We start from the raw sequence: 19,691 nt of genomic DNA, 5'->3' as shown, positions 1-19,691 counted from the left end.
GCAGTGCAGGGTCACCCTCCACCAGGCCCCCACTCATGTCACCCACCACCCCCACCCCCCAGCCACCAGGGGCACCCTCCACCAGGCCCCCACTCATGTCTCCCACCCCCCCAAACCCCAGCAGTGCAGGGTCACCCTCCACCAGGCCCCCACTCATGTCTCCCACCACCCCCACCCCCCAGCCACCAGGGGCACCCTCCACCAGGCCCCCACTCATGTCTCCCACCACCCCCAAACCCCAGCAGTGCAGGGTCACCCTCCACCAGGCCCCCACTCATGTCACCCACCACCCCCCAGCCACCAGGGGCACCCTCCACCAGGCCCCCACTCATGTCACCCACCACCCCCCAGCCACCAGGGGCACCCTCCACCAGGCCCCCACTCATGTCTACCACCACCCCCACCCCCCAGCCACCAGGGTCAGCCTCCACCAGGCCCCCACTCATGTCTCCCACCACCCCCACCCCCCAGCAGTGCAGGGTCACCCTCCACCAGGCCCCCACTCATGTCTCCCACCACCCCCACCCCCCAGCCACCAGGGGCACCCTCCACCAGGCCCCCACTCATCCACTCATGTCACCCACCACCCCCACACCCCAGCAGTGCAGGGTCACCCTCCACCAGGCCCCCACTCATGTCACCCACCACCCCCACACCCCAGCAGTGCAGGGTCACCCTCCACCAGGCCCCCACTCATGTCACCCACCACCCCCACCCCCCAGCCACCAGGGGCACCCTCCACCAGGCCCCCACTCATGTCTCCCACCACCCCCACACCCCAGCAGTGCAGGGTCACCCTCCACCAGGCCCCCACTCATGTCACCCACCACCCCCACCCCCCCAGCCACCAGGGGCACCCTCCACCAGGCCCCCACTCATGTCTCCCACCCCCCCAAACCCCAGCAGTGCAGGGTCACCCTCCACCAGGCCCCCACTCATGTCTCCCACCACCCCCACCCCCCAGCCACCAGGGGCACCCTCCACCAGGCCCCCACTCATGTCTCCCACCACCCCCAAACCCCAGCAGTGCAGGGTCACCCTCCACCAGGCCCCCACTCATGTCACCCACCACCCCCCAGCCACCAGGGGCACCCTCCACCAGGCCCCCACTCATGTCACCCACCACCCCCCAGCCACCAGGGGCACCCTCCACCAGGCCCCCACTCATGTCTACCACCACCCCCACCCCCCAGCCACCAGGGTCAGCCTCCACCAGGCCCCCACTCATGTCTCCCACCACCCCCACCCCCCAGCAGTGCAGGGTCACCCTCCACCAGGCCCCCACTCATGTCTCCCACCACCCCCACCCCCCAGCCACCAGGGGCACCCTCCACCAGGCCCCCACTCATCCACTCATGTCACCCACCACCCCCACACCCCAGCAGTGCAGGGTCACCCTCCACCAGGCCCCCACTCATGTCACCCACCACCCCCACACCCCAGCAGTGCAGGGTCACCCTCCACCAGGCCCCCACTCATGTCACCCACCACCCCCACCCCCCAGCCACCAGGGGCACCCTCCACCAGGCCCCCACTCATGTCTCCCACCACCCCCACACCCCAGCAGTGCAGGGTCACCCTCCACCAGGCCCCCACTCATGTCACCCACCACCCCCACCCCCCAGCCACCAGGGGCACCCTCCACCAGGCCCCCACTCATGTCTCCCACCCCCCCAAACCCCAGCAGTGCAGGGTCACCCTCCACCAGGCCCCCACTCATGTCTCCCACCACCCCCACCCCCCAGCCACCAGGGGCACCCTCCACCAGGCCCCCACTCATGTCTCCCACCACCCCCAAACCCCAGCAGTGCAGGGTCACCCTCCACCAGGCCCCCACTCATGTCACCCACCACCCCCCAGCCACCAGGGGCACCCTCCACCAGGCCCCCACTCATGTCACCCACCACCCCCCAGCCACCAGGGGCACCCTCCACCAGGCCCCCACTCATGTCTCCCACCACCCCCACCCCCCAGCCACCAGGGGCACCCTCCACCAGGCCCCCACTCATGTCTCCCACCACCCCCAAACCCCAGCAGTGCAGGGTCACCCTCCACCAGGCCCCCACTCATGTCTCCCACCACCCCCAAACCCCAGCAGTGCAGGGTCACCCTCCACCAGGCCCCCACTCATGTCTCCCACCACCCCCACCCCCCAGGGGCACCCTCCACCAGGCCCCCACTCATGTCTCCCACCACCCCCACCCCCCCAGCACTGTGGGGCACCTGCCAGCAGGCCCCCACCCATGTCCAATCCATGCCCCCCTGCACCTGGGTCCCAACATTCCCCAATCATGTCCGTAATGCCCATCTTCCCCTGCCAAAAGGCCCAACCAACTATCACACCCACCCACATATCAAAGGCAATTACATGTTACACCCCCAATTTAAATAATGCAATTGAACACATGTCTGTCACACACAATGGCTGCAAGTGAATGACAAAACACCCGACATGACATGCCTGAAAGCAATGAGATGATACGACACAGTGAAGATTAAAAAAATAATATGTATTGAACAGCAAGTAGAATGGAAATGAAATAAGAAAAAACACAAAGCAAATCAAACAAAACAAGATGAATGTCCAAGAAAATAATCTGAAAAATTAAAATAAGCCAATGAAGAACCATGAAGAAGATCATCCTGGGTCCATGAGCCCAACCAAATTAAACCTAACTATGACTACTAACTAAAAACTGAACTATATACAAAAAAGTGGTGCATTGTCCAATCGCAACCAAAAAAAAATCAAAAAAGCAAAGGAAACCTAACCCTAACTATACAACTATATACAAAGGCAGCGGGCTATTTGGACGGCTCACTGGTTGTTGTCATGGGCCAGGGCATCATCGAACTCCTGGTCAATGGCTTGGAGGCGGGCATGTTCCCTGGCCCCGAGGTCCCGCAGGGATAATGCAGTGTCAAGCTCAAACTCCCTGCGAAGACCCTCGAGGCACTCAGCCCGCCTCAGCGCCCTCCGCATGGAGTCCTCCGCCCTGACCATCGTGAGCCGTTCCTCCTCTGCCCGCTGCCGCTCTGCACCTATCCGCTGGCACAACCGCTCCCACACGGAAGCCACTCCCATTCCAGGGTTCTCCTGCCCTCCGGCCGATGCCTGCACCCCTGATGTTGATGGCCCCGAGCCATGCTGCCTCCCACGTTGAGCCTGCTGCTACCTCCGACGCAACTGCCTGTGCCAGCACGACGGCATCCAGGCTGATGGAAACCACCGACACCGTCGTGCACGTGCCCTGCCCGATGATGCCGTCACATCCTCCATCTGCTGGGGTCCAGTTGCTCTGGTGTCCACCCCTGCTGGATCTCTGACTCCCGACTGTGGCAGGGATGGGATCCCCACCGAGCTGGCTGCATTGGTCGGGGCAGGTCCACAGGGGGCCCTGGTGGCATCTGGGCTGGAAGACGGCAAGGAGAACGACTGGTGGATAGCCTGCACAGAGGAGGAGAGGGCCGCCACATTGGCCAACACATGCAGGAAACCCCCGAACATGGCCGATCCCAATTGGGCCACGTCGGCACGGTGCACTTCGTGATGACGTGCGTGCTCCTCCCGGGAAGCACGCACGGCATCACAAATCACAGCCGTGTGCATCGCGACCCCAATCAGGACCTTCTCCGCACGGCCAGGGGTTCCCACGTCCGCAGGTGGAGGGGAGTCAGGTGACATGGACATCCCCTCTACCTGCGGACAGGCCTGGGACAGGGCATCCCTACTGGTGCATGGTGGTGCACTCACAGGATCAGGGACAGCGACATGCACAGGCCCCTCCACGGTGACCTGTGCTGCCTCCTGCCCCTGGCCCTGGACTGCACCACTTGCACCAGCAGGGATGCCCCCACCAGGCCCCATGTGTGCCCCAGTGGCGGCCTCCTCCTCCTCTGTGCAAACCACCAACCTGGATGGCTCCTCACCGTCTCCCACCGTAGCAGGCCCCTGTGGGGGCTCACCCCCCCTTCCGCTGCAGCCGTGGGGGCATCCCCGCCGCCTTGCTCCACAGCGCCGTCTCCGCCCTCTTCTTCACTAGCCGCTGCGTAGAGGGAGACAAAGAACACAAGCATCAGGGCACTGTACAATGGTCCCCTAGACAGGAAGCAATAGCAGATGAGCACCACTGTCAAAGTACACTTCCATCATGTCCCTCCACAACACATGGGTCAGTCCAGGCAAAACACACACAGTAACAGGCATGGTGCATGCCATGGACATTTCCATGCATGTCCAATGGACTCTTGAAACATTCAATGATATGTAACTCACATGCATCATGGCTCATGCCTATCACATGCACACACTTCACCTCAGTCACATCCATCTGGCCCCAAACACACCAAACACAGCGGATACAAGGGTAATTTGGCTGCTTTACTGAATCTGTGCATTGTCACACATATGTGTCATGCATCCATGGCATGCACAAGTCACAGACACGCAGGTCAGGCACACAGACATGGCTACCATATATGTACCTGGCATCAGCACCCATCCCTCACCCCCACCCATGTCCAGGTACAGAGACTGGCATGCTCTCATGTTCAAAATCTGCATAGGGCCCCCCATGCGGCATTTCAATACATGCAACAACCATGTGCATCACACATCACTGGTCGCACATGCATTACCATGATGTCCCTGCACACATACATGCATACATGGCCTATGGCACACATACAGGCAAGTATCATAGAACCAGCACACCGCAACATGCCCTGTCTCACACAGTAATGGATGGACACTTACCGCTCAACTCCAGACGGGCCTCCCTCTCAAGGATCTGGGCGTGGAGCGCTGGGCGTACGCGTTCCAGGACCCTCATCTGGATGGAACTCATGCGGCCCCGGCCCCCCTCCACGAGGCGCCGGGCCTTCACAAGGGTCCTGGACCTCAAGTCCTCCCAGCGCTTCTTGATCTTCAGGACGTCGCGGGTTGCCACCCCCTCCGCGTTGATGGCAACCACACAGTCGGCCCAGATCCTCTGCCGTCCTTCCTTGCTGGCGCGGGACGATCCAAAGAGGGCATCATACTGCCCCAGGACATGCTCCACCAGGACACCAACTTCGGTGACAGTGAAGCTGGTGCCCCTCTGCCCCTCTGGCCTGGGGTTGCCACTGGTGCCAGATGTGGAAATGCCCGACATGGCAACCCCAGAGGCAGGTGTGGGTGGGCAACTGGGTCCTGGGGCTGGGCTGTGGAGCGATGTAATCCCAGTCGGGAGTCTTCAGTTCCAGCAGGGGTGGACACAGCAACTGGACCCCTGCAGATGGCTGATGTGCATGCACCAAATGGCAGGGCACGGTGGCAGCAGGCAGGCAGGCAGGCAGGCAGGCAGCAGCAGATGGCACGTGGGAGGCTGTTCGGGGCACTGGGGGGCAGTAACTCGGCCTTCTGGGCAGGAGCGTGGTCTTCCGTGTGTTTTCGCGTGGCCAGCTTGATACGGAGTGATTTGGCACGTGAAAATCCTGCACGTCAGCGTGAAATCCGAGGAAAGGCCCTTAGCGCGTAAGCGCGTCAGCACGCATACGCGATTCTATTGGACCAGAGTCCCTCAGCGCGTAAGCGCGTCTGTGACGTGACCCGCACGGGTGTTCCCCACTCAGCACGTGATGACGGGGCACATGTGGAGATACTGCACGTCAGAGTGTCATCGCGTGTAATTGGACAAAAGTGCGCGTACACGCGATTGGCCTATGTACGTGTATTTAATGGGTGCGCGGGCACTTACACACGCAAGTACGTCAGCGAACCTGTATCCCGTGGTGCGTGTGAATTTCCACACGCTATTGGACTGGGAACTGGATTCCAGGGGGTGCGCGGGTCACACGCTGTATCCCGTGGTGCGTGTGAATTTCCACACGCTATTGGACTGGGAACTGGATTCCAGGGGTGCGCGGGTCACACGCTGTATCCCGTGGTGCGTGTGAATTTCCACACGCTATTGGACTGGGAACTGGATTCCAGGGGTGCGCGGGTCACACGCTGTATCCCGTGGTGCGTGTGAATTTCCACACGCTATTGGACTGGGAACTGGATTCCAGGGGTGCGCGGGTCACACGCTCGCCTAGAACACGCGCAAAGCATAAATTTGCGGACTTTAACAATAACAAGCTCAGACGCCAGGATGAACATACCGTTCCTAGCAGCAGTGGCAGTGGGCTACCAAAGGAGGAGGAGGAGGATAGTCAGGGCCAGAATATTCACACCCAGAACCAGCCTTTTCGGGATGCCTGATGACCAGGTGTATGGGAGGTACAGGTTTCCACCACACATCATACTGGACCTGGTGAGTGAGTGGGAGGATGACCTCACATCACCCACCCTGTGCTCCCAAGCACTCAGCCCCCTGGAGAAGGTCCTCAATGTACTGCACTTCTTAGCCACTGGATCATTTCAGCGGACAAGTGCCATAGTGGGTGGGGTGTCACAGGCCACCCAGTCACGCTGCCTACACCAGGTCTTGAACATCATCACTGCACGCCCATCAGTCCGCAGGCACATATACCTGCCCAGAACACCTGCAGAAAGGCATGCTGCCGCCCTGGATTTTTACGCTGTGGCACGATTCCCCAAAGTGCTAGGTGCCATCGACTGCACCCATGTGGCTCTACGTCCCCCCAGGGCATCTGAGCACATCTATAGGAACCGCAAGCACTGGCATTCCATCAACGTGCAGGTAGCATGTAATGCCAAGGGAATCATCACCTCAGTATATGCCAACTATCCCGGCTCCACCCACGACAGCTTCATTTACCGAATGTCCACCCTAAGCCGGGACCTAGAAGCTGGGCGGCATGGCGATAGATGGCTGCTTGGTGAGTATGTATGCCACTGCACATGCATGCATGTTGGATACTGAGCAAGGTCACAACCCCACCAATGATACCAATCACCACCTCCACAGGGGACAGTGCCTACCCTCTCAGCCCCCACATGATGACGCCAATTCGGAACCCCACCACGCCACCCCAGGTAAGATATAACACAGCCCACATTACAACCAGGGGCATAGTGGAGCGCACATTCGGAGTGCTAAAGTCACGCTTTCGCTCCCTTGACCGTTCTGGCGGGCAGCTGTTATACGCTCCCCCAGTAGTGTGCAGGATCATAGTGGCAGCATGTGTCCTGCACAACGTTGCAACACGCCGGGGCCTGGCCGTGGACATGGTGGTGGCCCCACATCCCCAACCACATGCACAGCCGCTGCGCATGGGAGGGGAAAGGGCATGGGGGGAGGCAGCCCGTACACAGCTAGTGGCTAATTACTTCACATAGAAATCACACCCCTGTGGAGTGCACACTGCCCTGGCACATTCCATCTGACAATCAATGATGACTCAACCTGACACTGATCCTGAATGTCTGGAGAATGAACCGGGAATACCATGTCAGCCTGAGATTGTTCACCTGGAAGTGTCACAATGTGTGCATCCCTACCCACACAGACACCACCAATGCAGTTTTGTGAAGTTACACATTGAAGCAGCTAAAATGAATACCCACTTGCAAAATGCAACAAGAGGACAGTGCCATGTCAGCCAACCCAACCCCAGCACCGCCACACGACACACCGTGCCATGTCATGCTAATTGCAGGTAAACAAAGTAATCCCCACAACATGACATCAGTCTCACTATGTACAGTGACACTATTAGAAACCTGCAACACCTGAAATGCTCACAGCAATGCCGGACCAACAACATACTTGAGCACGTAGTACCATTAACATGACATCACAAATGTTACATATTAGTAGTCTCACCACCTGGAAATGCCTGCACTCCCACCACTACCAACTGTGCAGTGTTGTCGCCATGTAGAGTTGTAGGTGCACTGCTGCCAACATGGACCCCATCTCCAGACTAGAGGTCCTTGTGTGGACATGAGGAAGGGACCTGCAAATTGGGAGGTAGACACAGAAGAAGAGTTACACATCAATGCAACATGCAGTGTACAACACAACAGCAATATGCACTAGGAATGTATACACAGTATTGACTACAGACTGCCCACACAGCTCATGGGAGTCCAACGTCACTGTGTAATTCACTGTCACTTGGGCACACCCTTTGCAAGCCCATGGAAACGGGAAGCAGGAGGGGTGTGTGTGACTCAAACCCAAGCATCTGAACCAAATACATTACAAGCCTGCATGTGCCCAGCCACAATGCAGCGTATGCCCACAGGAACCACGGAAGCCAACAGATCGTCCCAAAAAAATTGGGAATAAAAGAAATCAAAATAAAAATAAAAATAAGAAACAATCAAAAATGGCCATTGATGGGCCCGGGGGGGTTGGGGAGCCCACCCAGGAGGTCCGAGGACAGGATGCACACCAGAACCCCACCTGCGTGGATCCTGGGAAGATAAAACACCTCCATGGGCTCATGGCCCACACGGCTACCCTATTGTGGGAGTATCACTGCTGTCGCTATTATCACCCTGTGCAGCTGCATCCGGAGGTGGTTGCACTATGGGAGGCAGCCCATGCAAGGCCCTAGTCTGCTCCTCCATGGCTGCAAGCATGCGGGTGTGGTAGGTCTGGTTCTGGAGTATGAGTGTGCGGAGGTCCCCATGCAACAACTCACGGGATGCCCGGACCTCCGCCCTCGTTGCCTGCATCTCAGCTGAGAGCGTACGGGTGAGACGCTCCAGCTGCTGTTCTTTCCTTTGGTGTGTTGAAGCCTCAAGCTCAACAAGAGTCGTCCTGAGGTGAAGGAGCTCATGCCTCAGGGCTTCCCTGTGGCCCTGGGACTCAATGGAGATGGCCTCCTGCAGAGTCGCCAGTGCCGCCCGCCTGTCCCTGTTGGACCCCAACATGTCCTCCCTGTGTGACTGGCAGATGGAGTCGGTTGCCTGCTCTAGTCGCTCCATCAGCCTTTCTGGGGGGACAATGGAAGTGGCCACCCTATCCATGGCCTGAGCCATCATCTCGGATGATGCAGCCTGTTGGGTAGCCATACCGTAAATGGATTGCTCCCATGCGGTATTGCCGGGTGGCGTACGGCCACCACGTCGGCGGGCACCACACCTGTCTGGGGCAAGGCTAACTGCGCCTTGCTGTGCCGGCACTGCCTGAGGCTGCAGGACTGCATTCCCCCTCTGATCTGCTGGCCCAGGAACAGGATCAGATGTCGCGGAGTGTGACCCTGCATCCGTAACCACCGAAGGCGTAGCTGCCAACACTGACATCCCCATGGAGGGTTCTGACCCTGGTGCAGGTGGGTGAGACAGAACAGAATCCCTCCCTGGAACACTCACCTGCGACGGCACGTAGGTCTCATCCGAATCAACACCTGAGTACAGCTCGGGGGAGGTGCAGCCAGAGACACCCCTTGAGAGCACGACCTGCAGCACTTGTGGGTTCTCCCCCACCACCACACCACGTCCCTCACTGGTGGTTGGTCGGCCCTGGGACCCCTCCTGGGTCTGCACCATCTCCACAACCCCAGCAGTATCAGGTGCGTCTTCCCCTGCAAAGACATGAAAACAAAGAAATGGAAACAGGCATTAGCACCATGGCACACATTGAGGGCTGAGAAGCAAGAGAACCAGTACTTGATTGACACATGTCCCACATGACTAAAACCCTCCCATGCATGCACCCTCACTGCGTATGAAGTGCAGGCAAATGGCACACACTGATGACACCAAGATGGAAGATGAACACATTTTCTGCATGCTGCCTGGCAGTGGCATCACACATTGGCCTGTGATTGGCAGGTGAAACACACATGCCATCACACAGATGGCATGTACCATTGCTATTGAGTGAAGATGGAGAGGAGGGCAGCACCTATTCATTCAGTCCAGTTCCCGCATGTAATTGCTTTTCTAATTCTAACAGGTCAGATTTTTCACCTGGAGCTGCCAGTCTGAAATGGTCAAATTTCACAGGGACATGTGTGTACAAATGATATCCAGGTAACAAAGTCACTCCACTTTACCATACCCATGTCAGACATGTGACTAGTGGACAGCGACATGCCTAGTGAAAGTGGTGGAATGCAAACAAACTGACTGAATGAACAGTGAAAAAGAAGCAAATATGTTGTGTCAAGGTGACACTTCAAGGGCAACTGGCGTGCAGTTGTGCTAGATGTCTACTGTTGGCAGAAGGGATACTGCTATGGCCAAATGCAGCTGCTCAGGAAGGATTGCATGAAGCACATGGCTGACCCATACGACTCAGGCGCACACACTCTCACCTGGCACCCGAACAGAAGCCCTCACACACACACCATGCACATGGATGACACACACATGCATGTGCACTCACCGGACAATGCCTCGTAATCAGCCAGATCTCCCACGCCTTGGATCTGTTCCTCCGTGACGTAGGTCCCAGCGACTGACTCATGTGGAGTGAGTTCCATGTCTACTACTGGAGACCCACCTCCAGTCACTAGAGTTGCGGCATGACTTGAGGCCAGCTTACTCTTTGCCCTGCGCTTTAGGTCATTCCAGCGCTTATAGCAATCATTGGCTGTGCGCCTCACGATTCCAAGGGCACTTACGATGTCCGCAACGGTCTGCCAGTGTGCCTGGCGTTGTGCAGGTGTGGTCTTGGATCCTGCAACAATGACCATCTCGTTGTCATGTCCGGACACATACTCGACAAGTGCATTCAGTTCGTCATCCGTGAAGCTGGGCTTCCTGGACGGGCCGGACTGTGTAGCCGTGTCTGGGGCATCAGCCTGTGCCGGACGAGCACTCTTCCTCTTCCGCTTGGAAGGTGGTGGTGATCCTGAGTGTCCTGCGCCGCTCTGGACACTAGGGGCAGGAGCCCTGGTGGACTCTGTATCAGGAGTGTGGGATTGCACACTCAGCATGGGAGTTGGTGCAGGCATTGGCTCTAGTGTGATGGTGTCAGGGGGAATGTCAGCAGCATGGACTAGGACCGACACTGTCCTGGCTGGGTGTGTGAGGGCTGGGGTGGATGGAGCCGCAGCTGCCCCTGCAGCCTCTCCGCCCTGCCTCCTTGGTGCAGCAGATGACCTTGCTGCCCCAGATCCACGTGGCATGATGGCATCAACGTGCACCAGCGCACGTGTCGTAGCCCTGCTGACCTGGAAGTCAGCCATGGAGTCAGCCAGGTCTGGTGCCACAATGGGCTGGTCCAACAAGGGCTGAGCATGGATGGTGTCAGCCACATCAGCCTCAATGGGAGGGGGGAAAGGGGGGGGGATTATGGGTGCCCGTGACTGGTCCTCCACACATGGGGGGACAGGCTCACCCTGCAAGTTACGACCACGTCCCCTACCGGATCCACCACGGCCACCACTTGTGGCTCTTCCACCTTTGCCACCCTTACGGAATCCTCGCCTCCCAGCCATGGCACTGATGTTAATGTGCGTATGGGAGTGGATGTAGACTATTGTCCTGGGCAATTGGGGGTCAAAGGGGTTGGGTACCAGATGGTAATTGTACCCTAGTGCTCTAGCAAGGCTGAATGTAACCCCTGGGGAAAGATGACGGGTCACGCAACGCACAGGAGGCCCAAAAAAGGGAGATGACGTGCACGCAACCCCTCCTAGACCACGTGTGCAGAAAGAAAAACCTGCACTACGCTGTGGCACCCAGAAACACAAGAATGAACGTATGCGTGTCACACGCAGCCTAGAATGACCTCTGAAGGGGTAGGTTACACACGGGGCAAGCACAGATGTTAGATACGTGCGTGACTCACCGTCTGCCTGGTAAACGAGCTTGTAAAAGGAGCACGTTTGGTTGGCAACACCCCCGCCAAAAGAAGATTTGTCCGCTGTCTGAGGAGACAGGACAACAGTAGAAGGGAACACTGTTTGAGGGAACAGGCCCAGGTAAACCAGTAAAAGAGAAAAAAGAGAAAAAGCTGTCAGAGGTAACAGGGAATACGAACTTGAAACGCCGTGAAGTAAATCGCGTGTGAAACGACAAGAAGTACAGAATTCACCCACTCGCTCTCCACGAAAAGCACGTACAAGGAAAACGTGTTCTACACGTACCTTTTATACAGGCCCACACGTCCAGCGTCACTTACGCGGCGTGTACGCGCTAGGGCCATTTCCACCAATTACACGCTTTGTCACTTCTGCGTGTAGGGCCATTTCCACCAATCACACGCTTTGTCACTTCTGCGTGTAGGGCCATTTCCACCAATCACACGCTTTGTCACTTCTGCGTGTAGGGCCATTTCCACCAATCACACGCGATTACACTCTGACGTGCAGTCTTTCCACGTGTGCTCTGTCATCACGTGCTGTGTGGGAAACACCTGTGCGGGTCACGTCACAGACGCGCTTACGCGCTGAGGGCCTTTCCTCAGTTTTCACGCTGACGTGCAGGATTTTCACGTGCAAAATCACTCCCTACCAAGCTGGCCACGCGTACGCACACAGAATACCACGCTCCTGCCCGGAAGGCCGAACTACTGCCCCCCAGAGCCCGAGCACGCTCCCACCTGCTGCTGCCTGACTGCCTGCTGCCCCTGCACTGCTGGGGGGTGGGGGTGATAGGGGACATGAGTGGGGGCCTGGTGGAGGGTGACCCTGCACTGCTGGGGGGTGGGGGTGGTGGGAGACATGGGTGGGGGCCTGGTGGAGGCTGCCCCTGGTGGCTGGGGGGTGGGGGTGGTGGGAGACATGAGTGGGGGCCTGGTGGAGGCTGCCCCTGGTGGCTGGGGTATGGGGGTGCAGGGAGACATGAGTGGGGGCCTGGTCGAGGCTGCCCCTGGTGGCTGGGGGGTGGGGTGGTGGGAGACATGAGTGGGGGCCTGGTGGAGGGTGCCCCTGGTGGCTGGGGGATGGGGGTGGTGGGAGACATGAGTGGGGGCCTGGTGGAGGGTGCCCCTGGTGGCTGGGGGGTGGGGGTGGTGGGTGACATGAGTGGGGGCCTGGTGGAGGGTGACCCTGCACTGCTGGGGTGTGGGGGTGGTGGGTGACATGAGTGGGGGCCTGGTGGAGGGTGACCCTGCACTGCTGGGGTGTGGGGGTGGTGGGTGACATGAGTGGGGGCCTGGTGGAGGGTGACCCTGCACTGCTGGGGTCTGGGGGTGGTGGGTGACATGAGTGGGGGCCTGGTGGAGGGTGACCCTGCACTGCTGGGGGGTGGGGGTGGTGGGAGACATGGGTGGGGGCCTGGTGGAGGCTGCCCCTGGTGGCTGGGGTTTGGGGGTGGTGGGAGACATGAGTGGGGGCCTGGTGGGGGCTGCCCCTGGTGACTGGGGGGGTGGGGGTGATAGGGGACATGAGTGGGGGCCTGGTGGGGGCTGCCCCTGCACTGCTGGGGGGTGGGGGTGGTGGGAGACATGGGTGGGGGCCTGGTGGAGGCTGCCCCTGCACTGCTGGGGGGTGGGGCTGGTGGGAGACATGAGTGGGGGCCTGGTGGAGGCTGCCCCTGGTGGCTGGGGGGTGGGGGTGGTGGGAGACATGAGTGGGGGCCTGGTGGAGGCTGCCCCTGGTGGCTGGGGTATGGGGGTGCAGGGAGACATGAGTGGGGGCCTGGTGGAGGGTGCCCCTGGTGGCTGGGGGGTGGGGGTGGTGGGTGACATGAGTGGGGCCTGGTGGAGGGTGACCCTGCACTGCTGGGGTGTGGGGGTGGTGGGTGACATGAGTGGGGGCCTGGTGGAGGGTGACCCTGCACTGCTGGGGTGTGGGGGTGGTGGGAGACATGAGTGGGGGCCTGGTGGAGGGTGACCCTGGTGGCTGGGGGGTGGGGGTGGTGGGAGACATGAGTGGGGGCCTGGTGGAGGGTGCCCCTGGTGGCTGGGGGGTGGGGGTGGTGGGTGACATGAGTGGGGGCCTGGTGGAGGGTGACCCTGCACTGCTGGGGTTTGGGGGTGGTGGGAGACATGAGTGGGGGCCTGGTGGGGGCTGCCCCTGGTGACTGGGGGGTGGGGGTGATAGGGGACATGAGTGGGGGCCTGGTGGGGGCTGCCCCTGCACTGCTGGGGGGTGGGGGTGGTGGGCGACATGGGTGGGGGCCTGGTGGAGGCTGCCCCTGCACTGCTGGGGGGTGGGGGTGGTGGGAGACATGAGTGGGGGCCTGGTGGAGGCTGCCCCTGGTGGCTGGGGGGTGGGGGTGGTGGGAGACATGAGTGGGGGCCTGGTGGAGGCTGCCCCTGGTGGCTGGGGTGTGCGGGTGGTGATAGACATGGGTGGGGGCCTGGTGGAGGGTGCCCCTGGTGGCTGGGGGGTGGGGGTGCAGGGGGACATGAGCAGGTGTGCAGGGTAGTCCCCTGTTTTGTGGGCTGCCTGCAGGGGCCGTGGAGGGTGTACAGGGAACACCTGTGAGGACCCACCCAGCCTAATCGCGTGTGTAACTTCCCACGCACCCCTGTAATACACGTACCCAGCCAAATCGCGTGTGATAATTCCCGCGCACCCCTGTAATACACGTACCCAGCCAAATCGCGTGTGATATTTCCTGCGCACCCCTGTAATACACGTACCTGGCCAAATCGCGTTTGATAATTCCAGCGCACCCCTGTAATACATGTACCCAGCCAAATCGCGTGTAAAACTTCCCGTGTACCCCTGTAATACACCTACCCAGCCAAATCGCGTGTGATAATTCCCGTGTACCCCTGTAATACACGTGCCCTGGCTAATCGCGTGTAAAACTTCACGCGTACCCCTCTAATACACGTACCCTGGCCAATCGCGTGTTAAACTTCCCGCGTACCCCTGTAATACACGTACCCTGGCTAATCGCGTGTAAAACTTCCCGCGTACCCCTGATATGAACGTTACCCGCTTTGCGTTCCTTGTTTGGCAGCCCTGTAAACTGGGCCAGGGTTAGCGCAGCCCTTTGCGATGATTTAGCGATTTTGATGGCTTTTCCTTGCGCGAGGGCGTTCTTGGGGGCGTTACTGGCGCTGCTGCAGGGTCGCTGCGATACTCTGCGCCACGGCTGGTTTGGGAGCCTAAAATCCATGAATACGCTGTGCGCGGAAATCGGTTTTAGCGCACGTGCCTGGCGCAGACAATCGCACGCGGACACTCTGCGCCAGCCGCTTGCGACACTTTTCTGCGAAATTCTATGAATTACCCTGTTTTTTACTGGCTACTAACAGATTTGATAAATCTTCTTTTCTTTCACTAAAAACATTCTCGGTTCCATCAATTTGTTGGCGCATCTCCTATTTGAGATTGCATATTTTGAAAAGTATTATCGATAACAGGTATTGTACCATTATCTACAGTATTTGTATCTACAGATTTAAGAACACTACTTTTTAAAATATTATATTTTAAAATTTGACTTTCCTGCACATGATTCTTTCTAATGGCATGTTGTTGTTGCTTTCTTAAGGGCATCTCACAAAAGAAGCTGTACAACAAAATGGCATGGTGACGGTCAGTCATTGTTTCTTTATATTTTCAAAACATATAATATGAACTATTCTTTATATAAATTATATTCAGTATATTTAGGTCCATAATGTAATACACTTGATAGGTATTACTTGGAAAATACAGATTTCCATATTTAATTTCAGTGTTTTCTGAAGAGGGTTCAAGCAGTAGCACATGTTATGCTATGGTTATATATGAAAGAAAATACATTTCCCATATCAAATGTCCTTCCTTCTTTCTCAATATGTATTACCTCGCAATTCTCTTAGTTGATGTACATATTTAATTTCATATGCACATACCTTACCATGATGTCTAAGGCTGTCAAACAAATGGTCACTATCATCTATACAATTACTGTAGGTTTCATGCTGTCTTACCATCTTGAAAATGTACTGTTCCAACCACAAATGCATCACAAACTGAGAAACTCAGTTACCATCCATTCATCCATTCTTTGCTCATCTTATTTATACTACATGCAATCCTTCACACACTTTCTCCGATCATGTAAGGATAATCTATAATAGCTATATCTGCCTATAGGGCAAAAAGCATTCTCACCAGAAATTAGAAGGAAGGGCACATGGCCTTCTCCTTTTACAATCAGTCATCACATAAAACTGAATATTCAAAGTGTGCATCTTAGTCCTGAACACAATAAACATGGCATAAATGAGCATACATTGTTCATTTAAATACATAAAGTTGTGTAATCTGCTACACATCTTTGGTTTGACGTAGCAACCTGCCATTCATTAATCTCTGGTGTGTCCTCAATTCATGTGGAAGGTTATGAGGTATGAGACCTGGGTGGTAATGCCCAACCACTCAGTTGCTCCACCCAGCTCCAGTTTTGACACCTTACAAACCTCTATTTAAAGACTGTAGCTCAACACCAGGTACACAGCATTGAGGAAGCTACTGTTCACATGACCACAGCCAGTCACTCACTCCTCCCACTACCAATTAAATCAGTCATCCTTAAGCGTCCTCGTCAAAGGACATGCAAAGACAAAGGCCTCACCTATTTGTACCTGTTCAGACCTCAGAAGGCCAATGGCCTTACCCACTATCCTTTATTTCACCTACAAACAAATTGCTACTACTGCTACTCAACAAAGACATCACCATGTGCATCCTCCCTCCACTGCCCATCTCCACTCTCACTAGGGCTTGAATGACCAGGTGCCCTGGCAAGCTCCAGAAAGCTGCTATAGGAAACCTCATCAATAATGGCCTTGCCCCCATCATTTCAGCTAACATTTCTTCAGTAATACCTGACATAATGTGACCATAACTTCAGAGTACAATTCCCAAACCATTTTTAAATAGAAGAAATGTTCAATGGAAACTTACCTATTGATATTAACTTTCCCTGTAACATGGCAGAATCCATGAATTACCACAAATAAAAAAAAGCATTTGCCTACTTCAAAACCAAGTTGGCATTTATCTGCTGAGCTCCATCGTAAGACTTGTCATATATAAGTCAACATTGAAAAGTATTCACACATCAAACACAAAAGTAGTTACAAATATGAGATCATAAGGAGGAGCTTGCTATCAAACTTCAAACCACAAACACAGCAGCAATATTTTTCAAGGGTAGATTTATGCTGCTTGTTTAATGATACACATTACTATGCACCCCTATTCATTTTACATCTCCATATGTCAATGCATTGTGTAACAACACAGGAATTTACATAGCATGAAACCCAATTACTTTCCTACCCTTCCAAAGTACACCATTTCCAAGCAAATTGTGAAACTGCACAATATGGTTGCTGATTATTATTGCTAAATTACTACCAACAATTAGATGAGAGTGGAAATACTGCAGTATAAAAGAATGTCCCATATACACCTCTCCTCTAAGTGCTTGAGTAGTGTGGAATGATATTGAGCAGTTGATATAGCGTGAATAAAATGAGAAAAGTAGAGTTTCACTAGGTTGGGCATATCTTTCCCTTCAAATATGCATCCCTTATCATGAATTTGTAGGCTGCAAAACAAATGGTCAGAACGGCCTACACAATTAGCTCCTTTTTCATTCAGGCCTAGCATCTTGATTTCCACACTTTCAAACTATAATTTGCTTGTCTTATTTAAACTACATTTAATCCTTCATACACTTTCTCAAATCATATGAGGCTAATCTACAAGAGGTATGTCAGCATACTAGACAAAATACATTCATTCACCAGGAATTTCAAAGAAGGGCACATGCTCTTTTCTATCTAAATTATTTGATCACTATAAACTAAAGGTGAAAAGTGGGCATTTTAGGCATGAACACAGTAAACATGGCATACATTAGCATCATTTCTTAATTCACATTCATAAAGATGTTGCATGATAATCTATTACACATCTTTGCTTTGATGTACCAACCTACCATTCATGCATCTCTGGTGTGTCCTCAATTCATGAGGAAGATGATAAGTGAAGAGAGCTGCAAGATAATGCAATGCCACTTTGTTGCTCCACCCAGCTCCAGGTTTCACGCCTTACACGCCTCTACTTAAGAGCTGTAGTCCAACTCCAGGCACACAGCATTCAGTATACTGCTCGTCACATAACTGGGCCCTGCCAGACCCTTACTTCTCCCACCATCCATATAATCAGTCCTCCTTACGCATCATCAAACAAAATGCAAAGTCACGCACCTCACCCGTTTCCACCTATTCATGCATCATAGGGCTAATCACTACTACTGCTACTCAACAAAAGATATCAGCATGTATGTCCTCACTCCACTGCACATCCCCACTCTCACTAGGGTTTAAATGGCCAAACGATCTGGGCCGCCCCAGAAAGCAACCCTAGCAAACCTCACCTATATTACTGTTGCCCTCATCCCACTAAACATTTCTTCAGTAATATCTGACATACTGTAACCATAACTTCAGAGTACAATTCCCAAACGACTACTAAAGAGAAGAAATGTTCACTTAAAACAACATTGCATAAATTAGCATAATTACGTAATTCACATACATAAATGTGTTGTAAAATAATCTGTTATACATCTTTGCTTTGATTTACCAAACTATCATTCATGCATCGCTAGTGTGTTCTCATTTCATGAATAAGGTGATAAGGGAACAGAGCTGAAAAATAACACACTGCCATTGAGTTAGTCCACCCAGCTCCAGTGTTCATGCCCTACAAGCCCCCACTTAACAACTGTAGGCCAACTCCAGGCAGACAGTATTCAGTATACTGCTGGTCACATAAATGAGCCTTGCCACAACCTTGCACCTAAGACAACCCATGTAATCAGTCCTCCTTAGGCGTCCTCATCAAAAAACATGAAAAGTCAAGCACCTCACCTGTTTACACCTATTCAATCATCACTTATTTATTTAATTAATTATTGTTCGCTTGTTAGGCGCTTATACAGCAAGTAAATCCTGTTCAAAGCGCCCACAGGACAACAGGGAGGGGACATGGGAATAAGACACAATAATAGACATAAAGATAATTAAATACAGTGAAGGGGAAAAGAAATTATGAACCTACTGTGCCTTGCCAGTATTTAGAACGTGTAAGTGCAGAAGGGAAGGTCAGTGGGAGCAAGTGCTGGGTTGCCCATGCTCATGGATGAGCAACAGATAAAGTACATGGAACATAAATTTGAGCCTTCAGGATGGAGGGTGTACCGAGGTAAGCGCTGAGGATAGACAAAAGCATTGGACTATTGAGTATGGGAGGCCAGGGTCCCAAAGATGCATAAAGGCCCTGGTACCAAACCAAAGGAACTGTAAGATTAGCAAAGGAGAGAAGTGGGAGGAAGGAGGTAAAGAGGAAAGTCTTGAGGAGCTTGCGAAATTTAAGGATGTCCTGCTCAAGGGAGGTTGAGGCTGGTCCATAGAAGGGATCCAGCTCAATAAAGCGATCAATCTCCTGCTCTCTATTTAGCGAAACACTTTACATGCAAAGAGTTGGTGACAGAGGAGTGCAGAGGTCTGGAGAGGGAATATTTGGTGAGAGAGAGTTGCAGATAGTGTGGTACGAGGCCCCAGAAAGTCTTGTGGATGATACAGAGGGCTTCGAATTTAATCTGTGAATCAACAGGTAGCCAGTGAAGACTTTTTGGGGCAGGAGGGATGTGGTCCCTGGGCTTGAGGCCCAGGAAAAGTCTTGGTGTCCTATGCTGTATTAGCTGGAGGGGATGCAGAGTGGAAGAAGCAAGATTCAGGAGGAGGCTATTGCAATAGTCAAGACTAAAGAAAATCACAGCTGGGGTAACATTGAGCTTCTGGGGTAAAGTGATAAAAGGAAGAATTCCTTTGAGAAGGAGGAACTGAAAGTGGGACTTTTTGCCAATGTCCTGA

This window comes from Ambystoma mexicanum, chromosome 7q (genome assembly GCF_040938575.1).
Source record: "Ambystoma mexicanum isolate Mex_15411 chromosome 7q, UKY_AmexF1_1, whole genome shotgun sequence".
Taxonomy (NCBI): Eukaryota; Metazoa; Chordata; class Amphibia; order Caudata; family Ambystomatidae; genus Ambystoma; species Ambystoma mexicanum.
This window is presented reverse-complemented; position numbering follows the sequence as displayed.